The following is a 6175-nucleotide window of genomic DNA, read 5'->3' on the forward strand; positions in this document are numbered from 1 at the left end:
AAATATTCTTATTTTGATGGGGGAACCAAGGCTGAACTCTAATCATGTTTGTAACTAGTTCACTAGATTGGAATATTATGAATTCTATTTTTTGCATTTCTTATGGTTGGTTAACTTTATAGATGGGTAAAAACACCACTTCCAACCCCGAGGCAAAAAACACCACTTCCACCAAGTTTGTAATTGGTTAATCAATTGTTCATTATAATGACATATTGTGTGTGTGTTAATACAATTGAATTTTTTTTTTCTAGGGAAATATTATGTAGTTGATTCTGGATACCCAATGATGAAAGGCTATTTGGCACCATACAGAGGGATATCATACCATCTTCAGGACTTTCGAAAGAGAGATGGAAGCCCTAGAACTAGACATGAAAAATTTAATCATGCTCACTCATCTCTTCGATGTGTGATTAAGCGCACTTTTGGTGTGTGGAAGAATAAATGGAGAATTATCAGAAACATGCCATCTTTTCCATTCCATATCCAAATACTTATTGTACCTGCTACTATGACTCGTCATAATTTTGTTAGACTAAATGATAGGGATGATAGGGAGTTCATAAACGCCAATCAAGATTCAATTTCTAGAAGAGAACATAATAGTGAAGCAGGTAGCAATTATGAGCAAAACTCAAGATCTTTAACAGACCCTGCGATGGTGGTTCTTCATGATTCTATTGCTAATTTCATTTGGGGGGGATAATAATTAGTAGTTGTCTTTTTATTTTATTTTATTTATAATATCATCTAGTACAATTTAAACTTGGGTTATTGGTATGTATTTTATCATCTTTTTTACATTTTTGTGTTGTACAATTTAAACTTGGGTTATTGATATGTATTTTATATCTTTTTACATTTTTATGTAGTACCATTTAAACTTGGATTATTGGTGTATATTTTATCATCTTTTTACATTTTCATTTTGTGCTTCATGATGATGAAAATTATTTAGATTTAATTAATATTAATAAGAAGTCATTAATGCTTATAACAAATAATTATGACACTAAAAAAGAAAAATTGCCCAAACATTATTAAAATAATACCAATAATATATATTTTTTATTATTATTATTATTTTTTAGTAAGTATATGAAATAGTTGATTTAAGTATGAAATAAACTCACATAAAAAAAAAAAAGTATGAAATAAACTCTCTTATATATACATTGTCCTTTTTGGTAATTTATCCTTCAAACCGCCACTTTTATAAGTGCTAGCCAAACACTAAGTTTTTTCAAAAAGCACTTTTTGACAGCTTTTACCCAACACCCAGCTTTTTGAACATGCACTTTTTGAAAACTACACTTTTTCATTATGCACTTTTACAAAAAACTAAACCAAACTCACCCATATTGTCATACACCAAATTGAACCAAAACCTTCCACATCCCACACTCAAACGGATGATTAGGCATTGGGTTGATGATCAAGTATGATGCCTCCAAGTACCCCCAAAAAAAAAAAAAAATTATCCCCAAAAAATGTAAATTATTACCAAAAACGGAAGTCTATAATCTCTTAAAAACAAACAACAAAAAAATTTCAAATATTTGATGGACAATAAGAGGTGACCAATAAAATGTGACCATCAATTTTAGATTTCACGACTAAGTTAAATTGAGATTTCACAACTAGATTAAAATCAATTTTTTTTTAGAAGAAAGATTAAAATCAATTTAACTTGTCGAAAATTAAGACCCACAAATCCGTCATTTGACCTCTCATATCTTAAAAGCTTCCAATGACCCTTTAGATCAAACTAAATCAATAAGATGGATTGAATTAAGTGGTGCATTGATCACCTTAATCCACATTAATTTGTGCGGAGGGAGCACATATGACATACCTAATGGGTTTGAAGCGAACCCCACAAGTAAAACAATAATATCAAGCACATCTTTTTTATTTTCCCCCCATAAGCTAAAAGGTTGAAACCCCAAATTAGTTAGCAGGGTTTGTATCAAGCATAGTCACACATGGTTGTTACCAAGTGGGGCACTAAAATGGTTGAATTACATGGTTATTACCAAGTGGGGCACTAAAATGGGTGAATTTGTGCGGAATTCCAAAAGGTAAGATGTACAAGATGAGGTTAAAGGGTGAATTTGGAGTGCCAAGCCCCCCACCCATGAGGTTAAAGGGCGAACCCCATCCACCATGGATAGATAGCTATGCTAGCTTAGAATTGAAAATTTGATTGAATTGCATGGTGTACAGCTCCAGTTAGGAGGGTTTGTATTAATGACGTTGTATGATTGAAGACCAAATATATGACCAATGGAACCTATGAACATTTGTTGATCAATTTTTGGCTTTGGTCTTTCAAATCGTACGATTTTTTTTTTTTTTAGGGGAAACAATTGTACGAATGTTTCGTTTTGACTTTTCGAATTGTTTTTTGAATGTATACCAGTTGGGGCAGCATGTGCTTGCCATTATACTTAATAGTCACATAAAGTCAAATATAGAACCTATTATTAGCTTGTCTCTATAATATAAATTCCAATTTAGATCAAACCCACTTCTACAATCAAATCCTAATTAAAGAAGACATATATTCTATGTCATGAAACAATGTACTTTTCAATGCCATCAAACCATTGAAAATTATCAAAATTCAAAACATCATAAAGAATTTATAAACAAGATCTTTTTCTAGACTTTTTATACTCTTAATCTCATTTGCTGATCCACACTTTCTACTCTGTCAAAGGTTTAGGCTCTTTAAGTATATGTAGTGTTAAGCCATAAAACCTTCATGAATTGGCACCTCCACCGTAGCACATTAGGTGACCACCTGTTAAAGGAATGAATGTTGTTTACTACACCCTACATACAATACAAACAAAACAAAATCGAAAAATATATTAAAACATTTCTCCTTACATATTTGGAAAGAATGCCTAATATGCGTATACAAACAAAACAAAACCGATAAATCTATTAAAAACATTTCTCCTCACATATTTGGAAAGGATGCCTAATATGCATTGTAATGGTATAACCAAACTAAACTAAAACTATAATCAATTAGCCAAGAGCCCTGTAACTCAATTGGTTGGCACTTCCTAATGTTTTCATCCGAGACATCAAGGGTTCAAACTTCAAATTGCTTCTCCCACAACTATCGAATTATATATATATTAAAAAGGTTATATTCAATGAACCAGTTTGAATTTCATAATTCTATAACCATTTGTAATATTAAACTAAACTAAACTAAACTAAACAACATGTAAGAGACAAAATCAAAACATCCAAAAAGGAATAGAGCTAATTGATTCACAAAACTCTCTCTCTCTTTCTCTTTCTCTCTCTCTCTCTAGAGAGAACAAAGATATCAATTTAATTATTTTAATTTTGAAAGTTAAATTCCATCATAGAGTTGAAAAATATCACCAAATGACAGGGTTAATTTCTCCAAGTGCATTTGTTTCAATCTTCTTAGAGCTTAATTTAAATGAGGCTGAAAACTGTTTGAATTTCAGCATTGAGAGATTTAACATAAACAATATAATACTTTTGGTTCAATTCAAATACAACTTCTAATTTCCAACAGAATTTACCAATTACTCTAAAAGCTCAGGCTAAGAGACAAGAGTGTAAGCTACTTATTCACAAGTTCTAATAATCTCATTGCCTAATTATGCACCAAGTTTGATCCTTATTGATGAATTAAAAAAAAAATAAAAGCATTCACTTAATTTTATTGCTTAAAATTTGAACAACCTCTCCTAAGAGAGGCAAAATTTTTAAGCTCTCCATTTGTTTACTTAAGAATAGGAAAATTTTGGGCAATTCATTCTTTTTTCTTCTATTGGGATTTTCATATTTTTACTCTAACCTCAGCTTCCTAAATTCATAGCTGTGACAAGACAAGTAATAAGCTCAGCTTCTTTTCCGTTTTTTCTCTTACTAAAAGACCCAAAATCCAAAATGACACAATCTGGACTATCATTTTTTTTCTTTTCTTTTTTCACCCCTCTTAAGTTTCTCATAATTGAACTCACATCAGCTCAACTAAGCTTATAGTTTCAACAAGAGAAGTAATAACTCACTTTTTTTTTTTCCATTTTTCTCTTACCAAAAGACATCCTTAAATAACAAAACTTGTACCATTTCATTAATTTATACTTTTGTCAGCTTTTGGATTTATTATAATTTAATTCTTACATAAGCTAATAGCTTCAACATGACAAGTAAAAGGCTCACTTTCTTTTCTATTTTTTATTTTCTAAAAAGCCAAAATTACAATAAAACACACACACATATAGATGTGATATATAAAAGACCATGAAACAAACATTAGAAAAAAATGATATTCGGCCAAAGGAAACAAACACAACCTTATATATCATTATGTGATGTGCCATAAATCAAAATTGTCCATTCTTTTGGCTTCCTAATTACTATTTACAATTCTTGTGGCTTGACAAGCAAGAAAGGAGCTTTAACTCCAAGAAGCACATTTTTCTAAAGAAGTCACATTCACATAATTTCTTGCTTTAACAAAGAAGGCATAATTTCAACAAACCATATAAGTTAAATTTCGTTTCTCTATTTATCTTGGTGGCAAGAAATAAAAAGAGTCAAAATCATGGTTGAACTGAGTTTAAATTGCCAAGAGAAATCTCATTTAAACATCTACTATATAATTTTTCTTAATGACAATTGTGAACCATGAAATTGCAATATTCCAAAGCCAAAATAGGCTTAAACCACAAGCAAGTATTATGTAGTTTCCTATAAAATGTAACGAATGAGGAAAAACCACACATTTGCACAACTATTAACAAAAACATATATATGCGATATTCTTATATTAAACAAAAATTTAATTACAAATTACAAAAAGTATAAAAATAAATAAATAAGTGAAAAATGATAAGAAAAATAGAAAAAAAAAGGGGGAAAGATAATATTTGAACTCCAAAAAAAAAAAACTTATAACCCAAAATATCTAAGAATTGTAAAATTCAAATCGCTAATACTTTTCTTCTTATCCTTTCTGAGTTACCAAATAGACTTCCAATTCATTTTAGAAACTCCATTTGCTTACATAAGAAAATGTCAGAAAACAAAAGAAATCAAATCCAAATTTTAATACTCACCCTTCACTATCCCCATATCTGAACACACACACACACACACACACACACATAACCCAAAAGATCTAAGAATATTGAAATCTAGATCTCTATACTTTTCTTCTTATCCATTTTCACTAACCAACAACCTTCCAATTGATTACACAAAGTTCAATTGGCTAAATAAGACAATGCCAGAATATTAAATGAAAACAAATCCAAATCTTGCTCTTAACCATTCTCATCTCAAAAGACACACATGCAACATTTTCAAAGCAAAGAAAAGAAACATGGATATAGCTATATTCAAACGAAAATGTGAAATCTTACATGAGGAAAACTTTAGGCAAAATCAAGAACACCTTCTCCATCTACAATGTACATAAATGGTGATTTTAGAAGCATAACCACAAAAAATAGCCTTGGAATCAGAATATAAATTAAGGGGAAAGAGAGATGAGATATGATTGAACCTATTCTGTCATGGTTAGGGTTTGCCTAGATTAATAGAATCTGATCCTTGATAATTTGGATAAATTGGCACTTGGGTTTGGTCAAGCTCTTTTTAGTTATGCTAACTTGATTTAATGCAAATAATTTTCCAAGCCAAATTTGTAAAAAGACCTAGGATAAGAATTGGGATTAGCAACTCAAAAATCTCACAAACGAAAAGGCAAAGAAATTAGGGATGAAACATCTTAACAGAATTCTGATGATGTTGTTCAAAATTAATATTCATAGATGGGGTAAAAAATTTAGTCATACACACCGATTTAATATACAGATATGCTTCAGAAGTTCAGATCACATAGTGTAAGATTTCCCATTTAAAATATAAGATATATATATATATATATATATATATATATATATATATATATATATATATATATAGACACACACATATATAATGATTAGATCAACAGCGAAACTAAGCTTAAAATAAATATAAAAAAAATAAAATTGATCATCCTCCCAAAATTCCAAGAACTATGAAACTAACATTCCAGAATAACATAAATATAGAGTTAAATAAGAGAAAGTGACAGAAGCGCATTTTTAGAAAGAAGAAAGAT

This window comes from Castanea sativa, chromosome 8 (assembly GCF_040712315.1).
Source record: "Castanea sativa cultivar Marrone di Chiusa Pesio chromosome 8, ASM4071231v1".
NCBI classification, from domain to species: domain Eukaryota; kingdom Viridiplantae; phylum Streptophyta; class Magnoliopsida; order Fagales; family Fagaceae; genus Castanea; species Castanea sativa.